This window comes from Triticum aestivum, chromosome 5A (assembly GCF_018294505.1).
Source record: "Triticum aestivum cultivar Chinese Spring chromosome 5A, IWGSC CS RefSeq v2.1, whole genome shotgun sequence".
NCBI lineage: Eukaryota > Viridiplantae > Streptophyta > Magnoliopsida > Poales > Poaceae > Triticum > Triticum aestivum.
Genome location: NC_057806.1, coordinates 407,577,153 through 407,587,961, shown reverse-complemented (window position 1 = coordinate 407,587,961; position 10,809 = coordinate 407,577,153).

Here is a 10,809-nt window from a genome sequence, read left to right as displayed (position 1 = left end):
ACTTCGAGACGTCCAGAAGTTCACCGGGTGCTTGGCCTCCCTGAACCGCTTCATCAGCCGGCTCGGAGAGAAAGCTTTCCCCCTCTACCGCCTCATGAAGAAGACCACTCACTTCGAGTGGAACGACCAAGCCGACCAAGCTTTTCACGAGCTGAAGAAGATGCTGGCCACGCCACCTGTCCTAGCGGTGCCGACTGAGAAACAGCCCATGCTCCTCTACATTGCTGCAACCAGCCGGGTGGTCAGCACTGTCATCGTAGTCCAGCGCCCAAAAGAGGGCCGAGCCCAGCCGGTCCAGAGGCCGGTGTACTATTTGAATGAGGTGCTATCCGCCTCGAAGCAAAACTACCCGCACTACCAGAAGATGTGCTATGGCGTGTACTTCGCCGCCAAGAAGCTGAAGCCCTACTTCCAAGAGCACCCCATCACGGTCGTATGCACCGCCCCGCTTGCCGAGATCATAGGCAGCCGGGATGCATCCGGCCGGGTGGCGAAATGGGCCATCGAGCTGGCCCCCTACACGATCTTCTACCAGCCTCGCACCGCCATCAAGTCCCAAGCATTAGCTGACTTCCTCGTCGACTGGGTCGAGACCCAGTACCTGCCGCCAGCTCCCGACTCCACTTATTGGCGCATGCACTTCGACGGGTCCAAGATGCGCACCGGCTTGGGAGCCGGCGTCATCCTCACCGCTCCCAAAGGCGAAAAGCTCAGATACACGCTGCAAATTCACTTTGCCGCCTCCAACAACGTGGCCGAGTACGAGGCGCTCATACACGGGCTCTGGCTTGCCAAAGAGCTCGGCATACGCCAGATCCTATGTTACGGCGACTCGGACTTGATAGTCCAACAATCATCCGGCGACTGGGACGCCAAGGACGCAAATATGGCAAGCTACCGCTTCCTCGTTCAGCAGATCAGCGGGTACTTTGAAGGATGCGAGCTCCTCCACGTACCACGAGCCGACAACGAGCCAGCTGATACCCTGGCTCGAATAGGCTCCACTCGGCAGACAATACCAACCTGTGTCTCTCTGCAACGCCTCCTCAAGCCGTCTATCAAGCCGTCTCCAGAGTCCGATTCCATCTTCGTGCCGCCTGACCCCGACGCAGCCGGGTCCGGCTCGAAGAACCAAGCAGGTGACCCGGGGACTTCGATAGTCGGCCCGGGGACGTCAGTAGGCGGCTCGGGGACTTCCGTAGTTACGCCCGACCCGGGGACTGCCACACCCGACTCGGGGACTGCGGTAGTCGGCCCGGGGACTGCACCAACACAACAGGTGGCGGCCGACTCCAGCATTTCACCACCCAGCCTGCCCGCCCTGGTCGTAGTAGCCGTGTTGGCAATAGAAGAAGTCGCAGCCCCATCATGGGCTTAGTCCATCCTCAACTTCCTAATAAACCAAGATCTGCCGGCTGATGAAATAGAGGCAAGACAAGTCCAACACCGAGCCGGAGCATACACAATCGTCAACAGAGAGCTCGTCAGGCGCAGTGTCACTGGAGTCTTCCAGCGATGCGTCGAGCAAGAGAAGGGCATTGCAATCCTCAGAGACATCCACCAAGGAGAATGCGGCCACCATGCGGCCTCAAGATCACTCGTCGCCAAAGCTTTCCGCCATGGGTTCTTTTTGCCGACTACTTTGGATGACGCCAAGGAGTTAGTTAAACATTGCAAAGGGTGCCAACTCTTCAGCTCCAAGCAACACATGCCGGCTTCGGCACTCAAGACCATTCCCCTCACTTGGCCCTTCGCCGTTTGGGGACTGGACATGGTTGGCCCATTCAAGACGGCGCGCGGCAGCATGACACATCTGCTTGTCGCCGTGGACAAATTCACCAAATGGATTGAGGCAAAGCCGATCAAGAAGCTGAATGGGCCGACTGCCGTGACATTCATCGCAGACATAACAACTCGCTACGGCGTGCCACACAGCATCATCACCGACAACGGCACGAATTTCGCCAAGGGAGCATTGGCACGTTTCTGCACGACGCAGGGCATCCGGTTGGACTTAGCGTCCGTTGCCCACCCGCAGTCAAACGGCCAAGTCGAGCGAGCCAACGGCCTCATCCTTTCCGGCATCAAGCCCCGACTGGTCGTACCACTGGAACGTTCGGCCGACTGTTGGCTCGATGAGCTGTCGGCCATCCTCTAGAGTCTGCACACTACCCCAAACAAGTCAACCGGCTTCACTCCTTTCTTCCTTGTGTATGGTGCCGAGGCGGTCATCCCAACCGACATCGAGTTCGACTCGCCTCGGGTAACCATGTACACAGAGGCGGAGGCGAAGGAAGCACGAGAAGACGGCGTCGACCTACTGGAAGAAGGCCGGCTGTTAGCCCTCAGCCGGTCCGCCATCTACCAGCAGGGCTTGCGCCGCTACCACAGCCGGAAGGTCAGACCAAGATCTTTCCAAGAAGGCGACCTCGTGCTCCGGCTGATCCAGCGAACAGCCGGCCAGCACAAGCTCTCGGCCCCTTGGGAAGGCCCCTTCGTCATCAGGAGAGCGCTGGGAAATGACTCCTACTACCTGATCGACGCACAGAATCCGAAGGCACGAAAGAGAGACGACTCTGGCAAAGAGTCGGAACAACCATGGAACGCCAACCTCCTCCGAAGATTTTACAGTTGAAATACAGTATGTATCACGCTAACTTTTGTACTAAGTACGAGACAATAGGCCCCCCGAGGAGAGCTTGGGGACTGCCATCTTTTATCTATAAATGAAGAGTATCATGCATATGATCATGTCATTACATTCACTTTTTTCGTCCGGCACCGGGTTCGACTAGTCGGCCTGGGGACTGGCCGCCTTGAGTTATATTAGAAGTCCTACCCGCGGTCAGACAAGTAGTGTGCCGGCTCCCAAGCCTTCTCTTGCCAAAAGTCGCAGTTCAAAGTACCGGCTGTTCGGCTGGCAAGAGTTAAAGGTAGGAAAGGACGCCCACACGAAAAACGGCTAGGGACTAACGGACTAATATAACAAAAGCTGGTTTTTCTCCCACCACTGACCGACTACCAGAGTTGCCGGCCGGCCGGCTTCCATGCACCTCGCTTCAATCTAAGAAAGCTCGAGTACTTCCCTTCCCCAAAATAAAATAAAAATAAAAATAGCCAAGTTCTTCCTTAGCCGCAGGCTGCAGAGCAGCTGCCGGTTGGGAAGGCAGCAGCTAGGGGAAGGCGGCAAAGGAAACAACCTAAAGATAAAAAGCATACACGAATGGAAGCCAAACACATACACGATCATATTTACACAAAGGCCTTCGAAAGGCCAGCATTCAACATAGTTTGAATACACCCCCAGTGGGTGGAACTGCGCAAGTTTAACAAAAATTGTTCAAAGAGTAACAAGCAGGAAAAGCAAGGACGGCAGATTAAGCCAAGGGAGCGACTGGCGAGTCGGGCAGGTCGGTAGAGACGGCAGTGCCGGCTGGAGGAGTGGCCGGCTGGCGAACCTCGGCATGATCACTACCTCCCGCAGAGGGCGCGCTAGCACGCGCCTTGTTGCTGGAGGCACGGTCAGGCTGGGGCTGGCTGGCCGCTTCACCGGCCGGCTCGACGTCTTCGCCTTCCTCTCCTTCGTCGTCTTCACCTTCATCGCTGGAAGTGATCTCCTCCGCCGAGTCCTCACCCGCTGCCGAGTCCAGCCCAAACCATTCCTCCGGCTGGGTAACGCCGTCGTCATTTATTTCAGGAGCAAAGACGCTGATGTCAGTGCACTCGGCGATCATCGAGGCACGCTGAGCGATAGTTGGCCGCACCTCCTCCATCTCCTCGTCGGCCTCCAGCCGCCAGGTGCGCAGCTGGTCCAGGTTCAGCCCGGGAAACCAGGCTCGGACGAACTCCAGCGCCCGCCCAGCTCCAAGCCGGGCCGCCGATGCCTTCCAGGCCTCAAAGCGGCCAACCGCAACCTCCAGCCAGTCGGTAGTCTGACTCGAGGTGCGGGGAATCGTTTCGCCTGGCCAGAGGGCGGCCAACACCTGCGCCCCGGTGCGCTGGAGGCGGCGGAGCATGCGGTGAGCCGGCTGCAGTCGGGCTTGGACCGCCAAGAGTTGCTCCTCAAGCATCCGGCTCGCATCCGGCGCGATTTCAGCCCCCGCCTGCCAGCGCGCCTCGCGGTGGGCCTCGATGGTCTGAGTGGCAAAGACGGAGTAGCCGGGGAAGTAGTCTGCACAAAGAACAAAAAGCAGCACAAGTCAGAACACAAATCAGGGGGCAAGGGGCAAGCAAGGAGTGAGGAAGGCGGCTTAGCATCGATCAGATCCTCAATCCGGCTGAAGCCCTCGCTCAGCGCTTGTTTTGCCTCAGCCCAGCCCGCCGCTTTGGTCTCGAACTCAGCTTTAAGGGCGTCCTCGCTGTCCTGCGCCTTCTTCAGGGCCGCCTTGTGGCTCTCCTCCTGGTCGGCCAACTTCTTGGCCAGGCGGTCACGCTCCAGGACCAAGGCGTTGTACTCGGCTTCCTTGGCGCGAAGGGCGGCCTGGGCCCCGCTGAGCTGCCCCCTCAAGTCGGCATTGGCTCCTGCAAGCATGAAGACAAAGGAAAAATCAATAAGGAAGAAGTCGTCAGGGAAGATCCGACCCGACTGCTCAGCAGTCGGCCCGAATCTCGGGGACTACACCCAGTGGGTGCGTTGACGCGCCCCCACAGGAAATGAACGAGACAAAGCACGAACTCCGGCTGTTGGTCAGGTCCTCGGTTTTCCGACCCAGATCCTGAGCCTCGGAGTTGAAGGCAGCAGCGCGGAGGTTATGGTATTCCTGGAAGATCAGACAGGATGCAAGAATAAGATAGCTGTCAGGACCTAGTAAGTTCCAAGCCGCCTGCGCAGCAGCCGACTCGGAACTCGGGGACTATACCCAGTGGGTGCGCTGACGCGCCCCCACGGAAGAAATCAAAAGAGCAAAATAACCAAGGCCAGAGGGCTTACCCGGATGACGGCCCGCGTCGCGAGGAACTCTTGGGTGTATCGCTGCAGCGAAGCGGCCTGGGCTTGAAGCCGGCTCCGAACCTCCTGGGCCGCCGTGTTCAGCTCGGCCGTCCCCCCGCTGGGCGTCCACTCGGACGTGCTGACGCTGGCCACCTCCAGGGCCTCCGCTGTCTAGCTGGTGCCCACAGCTCCCCCTGCGCGCTAATGAAATGCCGGCTGCACCTCGAGGACGGCCTCTGCCTCCGGCTCACCCCCGGCCGGCTGCCCTGGCGCTGCGGCTGGTTGGCCGCTTTGGCCCACCGCCGTGGACCTCCCTCCTCTCCACCACCGGCGGGTCTTGATCGACCTCCTTCGACGGGGGCACGGGGACGTCGGGGGCCATGGCAAGGAGGGGAACGACGAGCAACGGAGGCTGGTTGTGCGAGGCCTCCGCCTCCGTCTCCGCGGCTGCCGCCTCTGCCTGGGCCTTGGCCGCCGCGTCGGCCTACTCCTTCGCCGCCTAGACAGTCCTTTGCTCCGCCGCCTCCCGCTCCTCCCGCACCTCCCGTGCGTTCCGCTCCGTGGCCTCCATGAGGTCGGTGCAGGGGTCCACGCGGCGAGAGCCTGAGGACCCTCCAGTCGGCCCGACTACGGAGCCGCCAGGACCTCGCTCGAGGGAAAGCGGTGCCCTGCCCGGCGAGCAAAGAAAGGTTTAGAAGAGCCTCAATCGAAAAGGACAACAAAATTTTTTTACAAGAAATTTGACGACTTACGCCGAGATCGCCTGCGGCTGTTTCACCGCCTTGCAGAAGCGGGCCGCCTTCACAGCCGCCTCATCCCGCTTGGTCGCCGCCGTGGAACCCTTGGATTTCTTCGGCCGGCTGCCGAAGAAGGTCGACGCGGCCCGGCGTTTCTGCGCGCCGCCACGGGCAGCCGGCGCGGCAGACGGGCCCGCGCCTTGATGATCAAGCACCGGCTGGCGGTGCGGGGCGGCTTCGACCTCGTCATCGTCCGCCCAGTCCTCGAGGCCGGCCCTGAGCCCCGCGCCTCCTGCCTCGTCGCCTTCCCCCATGATGGCATCTTCCATGGCGGCCGCTCCCAGGTCCGGATCATCGACGTCGTCCATTGTGCGGTCGGGGAGGAGCTGGAGCTCTACCCCTGCAGCCCCGGCCGTCGGTGGAAGAAGTGGGTTCTGCTGAGGGCGAAACAATTGATCAGAAGTCGGCCATCATGAGGCCGGCTACAAAAGGAAGAAAGGAAGAAAAACTTACGGCAGGCGGAGGGTTGGCACGAGAATACGGCCCCTTGCCGTATCGCCAATCCTCGGCGAGCTTGCAGTTGGAGATGTAGTTCACCATGTAAGACACCTCGGCATGAGGCATCTCCCTGGTGCTCAGCCGGCACGGGTCGAAGCGGCCGCTCATCTGGCAAATCATGTGAGGCCGGCCTTGGAGCGGAAGTACTCGGCGCTCCACGAAGGCGGCCACCAGGTCGGCCCCGGTCAGGCCTTCCGACTGGATCATCACCCGGAGCCGGGAGACGGCTGCATTCTCGGCCTGAGACAACGACCTGGCCCGGTAGCTCCACGAGGGTTGCCTCCCAGCTGGCGGGCCGGCTACGTAAGCCGACAGGTTGACGTAGTTGCCTTGCTGGGCGATGTTCTTCACGTAAAAGTAGGACTTCTGCCAGAGCTTCACCGACTGGATCAACAGGATGGGCGGGAACGTATTGTTCTCGCCCGTCCGCCTCATGGCGATGAAGGCTCCGCAGGGGGCGGGCACGCCCGCGACAACGGTGCTGAGCTTGCTCTGGAAGAATTCCCCCCAGAGCTCGAGACTGGGGAGAACCCCAAGAAAGCCCTCGCACAAGGTGACGAAAGCCGACAGCAGCATCACCGCATTGGGCGTGAGGTGATGCGGTTGGAGGTGGTAGAATTCAAGAAAAGCGCGAAAAGGAATCCGCTCGCCGGGAGGCCGAAGCCGCGCAGGTAGTGCGAGCGAAAGATCACCCACTCGCCTTCCTCCGGTGCCGGCGAAATCTCCCTCGTCGGCGCCTGACGAACCCGCACGTAGTTCTCGCCCGGCAGACGCCGCGTCCGGTGGAGGAACTCAACATGGTCCTCGTGGACGTTGGAGCCATCCCACGAGCTCGACAATGCCATGGGAACGATGCGGCGAGGAACAAGACGATGCGACGGCGGAGACGCGCACGACCCCGCTACGGTGGGACCAAAGGAATCGAGAGGTCCGACGGCGGAGCGGCGCGGCAATGGGTCACTGCGGCGGCGAAGGGAAGAAGAAGGAAGGTGAGAAGGGGCGAAGCGAGGGAGAGCGTGCGAGCCTCTGCCGCTCCCCCTCCTCCCCCTACTTATAGACCCGCGCGGCGGAGCCGAGGAGGCGTGGTGTGGGGGAACATGGGATCAACTGCGCCCACTCCCCCAAGTCCCGCGATTATTGCGCCCTGATGGCATAATAAAACCGCCGCGGGAAGGCGAGCGGTCCGTGTGGGCCACAGAAGATCCGCGCTCGGGCCGAGGCCTAGGAGTGGCGGGCCCGGGCCTGCGGCGGCGTCCCATCACGCGCGTGCGTTGGCAGGGTTTCCTTGCCACGTGGCCCGCGGGATGGCGCGCGGTCAGCTCGTAGGCCGACCCACGTTCCCGCCTGCGAGAAATGGAGCTTTCCGAAGACGGCGCGCCTAAGCAAAGCCGGCTCCTCAGGATAGGAAGCTGACCAAGCTTCTCGTCCCTTTGTCAGTCTCGAATCTCGATCAGCTTCGGGGACTACTGTCGGAGTAAATGACCACGGGTAGCCTAGCCGGCTCCCCCTAGCCCTTCTAAAAAAAGTTACGAGCCGATCCGGCCCTCAAGAATCCAAGACGTGGGGCCGCCTTCCCCTTGCCGGCTGTCTCCCAGGCCGACTATCGGAAGGCGGCCCGGCTTTAGCCCTCGTGAAGAAAACCGCGGGAGGGCCGGCTCGAAGAAGCCGGCCACGAGAAGGCCGACTCCAAGAGGCCGGCTCCCACAAAGCGGTCAAGATCGTACCCTCAAAGTCTGCATCCACATAACGGCGATGTGATGGGGCGTGGCTACAGTAAAGCCTGCCACCCCCGAATCCCGGAGCACGCTTGGCACAGTGCGACGTACAGGGTGGCCTCGACCCGCCGGCGCGGCACTGTTGCCATGTTGACCCTGATGTCACCCACGACGGGCTGCCAGCGCGGCCCACGGGCGGTGGGCCCCTTCAGGCAGAGAGACACCCGAAGGCGGCCAGGCCTCCCCCAGCCGGCCTGAGACGGGGCCGGCTCCCAGCAGCCGGCTTGCCCCCTCCCTCGAAGGAGACGCCCCATTAAGGAGACAAGACGCGGTGAGGCTACAGCGATCGCCCGCTGGGCGGCGGCACTGTAGCCACGCCCACCTCGGCGAAGCCCTCGTCACCAGGTTGAGGCAACAGTAACCAGCCACCGACAAGGCCCTGGACAGTGGGGCATGCCTATCGACCAAGGAGCCGGCAGCCGGCGAGACCCACCAGCCGACGGGCCCCAGCAGCCGGCGCAGAAGCCGGCGAGCGTGGGCACAGACGGCTGGGGCCCACGCCCAACCGGATTACCATTGTACCCCCGGGGGGTGAGCCTATATAACCCCCCCAGGGCACCCATGCAAAAGGTTGATCTGAGTTAGTTTTAGACACCACATAGAGAGGAGTAGAGAGCGAGCCGTGCCCTTCTTCCTCCTCTTGCCAAACAGCTCAAGGAGCATCTTGTAGCCACTCGTTCATCTAGTGATCATGCGGAGACCCCGCAGAGCAGCAGTAGGGGTGTTATCTCCACGGAGAGCCCCGAAGCTGGGTAAGATTCGCCGGCATGCATGTCTTCGCCTGATCCCGCTTCCAGGCACCGGCGACGTCTTACTGGCTCCCACAATGATAAGCCACTCGTTGGCATATGTCGCACCTACCACCCGACAAAGCTTCTGTCACTCTTTCCCTCCAATATATAGTCCTATCAACATACAACTAACCCTAGGGTGTGATCCACGCGCCCAATCATATGATGGGCACCAAAGGACAGCAACATAACCACAAGAAAATGAAATCAATCATAGCAATTCATCAACCACCGATAGGACAACGAAAATCTACTCAGACATCATAGGATGGCAACACATCATTGGATAATAATATGAAGCATAAAGCACCATGTTCAAGTGGAGGGTACACCGGGTTGCGGGAGAGTGGACCACTATAGATAGAGGGGGGAAGGTGATGGAGGTGTTGGTGAAGATGGTAGAGGTGTTGGTGTAGATCGCGGTGATGATGATGGCCCCCAGTGGCACTCCGGTGCCACCGGAAGCGAGGGGGAGAGAGCCCCCTTCATTCTTCTTCTTCCTTGACCTCCTCCCTAGATGGGAGAAGGGTTTCCCCTCTGGTCCATGGCCTCCATGGCACGGGAGGGGCGAGAGCCCCTCCGAGATTGGATCTGTCTCTCTGTCTCTCTGTTTCTGCGTTCTTAGATTCTACCCTTTCACCGTTTCTTATATTCCCGGAGATCCGTAACTCCGATTGGGCTGAAATTTTGACACGATCTCTATCCGTATATTAGCTTTCTTGCGGCGAAAGAAGGGCATCAACCGCCTTACAGGGTGGCCACAAGGGTCAGGGGCGCGCCCCTACCTCGTGGGCCCCTCGAGCATCGTCTCGCGTGGATTTTTCTTCCCAAAAATCACATATATTCCAAAAAAATATCTGTCAATTTTTATTCCATTTGGACTCCGTTTGATATGGATATACTGCGAAACGAAAAACATGCAACAAACAGGAACTGGCAGTGGGCACTGGATCAATATGTTAGTCCCAAAATAGTATAAAAAGTTGCCAAAAGTATATGAAAGTTGTAGAATATTGGCATGGAACAATAAAAAATTATAGATACGACGGAGACGTATCAGTGGGGGGCGCCCCCCAGGCACGTGGGCCTGCCTCATGGACGACTCGGGAACCTTCTTGACGTGAGACCGATGCCAAAAATTCCTATAAATACAGAAACCTCAAGAAAATAACATAGATCGGGAGTTTCGCCGCCAGAAGCCTCCGTAGCCACCAAAAACCAATCTAGACCCGTTGCGGCACCCTGCCGGAGGGGGGAATCCCTCTCCGGTGGCCATCTTCATCATCCCGGCGCTCTCCATGACGAGGAGGGAGTAGTTCACCCTCGGGGCTGAGGGTATGTACCAGTAGCTATGTGTTTGATCTCTCTCTCTCTCTCTCTCTCTCTCTCTTGTTCTTGAGTCGGCACAATCTTGATGTATTGCGAGCTTTTCTATATCTTATGACGTTTCTCCCCCTCTACTCTTTTGTGATGAATTGAGTTTTCCCTTTGAAGTTATCTTATCGGATTGAGTCTTTAAGGATTTGAGAACACTTGATGTATGTCTTGACGTGCTTATCTGTGGTGACAATGGGATATCATTTGATCCACTTGATGTATGTTTTGGTGATCAACTTGCAAGTTCCGTGACCTCGTGAACTTATGCATAGGGGTTGGCACTCGTTTCGTCTGGACTCTCCGGTAGAAACTTTGGGGAACTCTTTGAAGTTCTTTGTGTTGGTTGAATAGATGAATCTGAGATTGTGTGATGCATATTGTGTAATCATACCCACGGATACTAGAGGTGACATTGGAGTATCTAGGTGACATTAGGGTTTTGGTTGATTTGTGGCTGAAGGTGTTATTCTAGTACGAACTCTATGATAGATTGAAAAAAAAGAATAGCTTCATGTTATTTTACTACCGACTCTTGAATAGATCGACCACAAAGGATAACTATGAGGCGGTTTCGTACCCAACCATAATCTCTTCGTTTGTTCTCCGCTATTAGTGACTTTGGAGTGACTCTTTGTTGCATG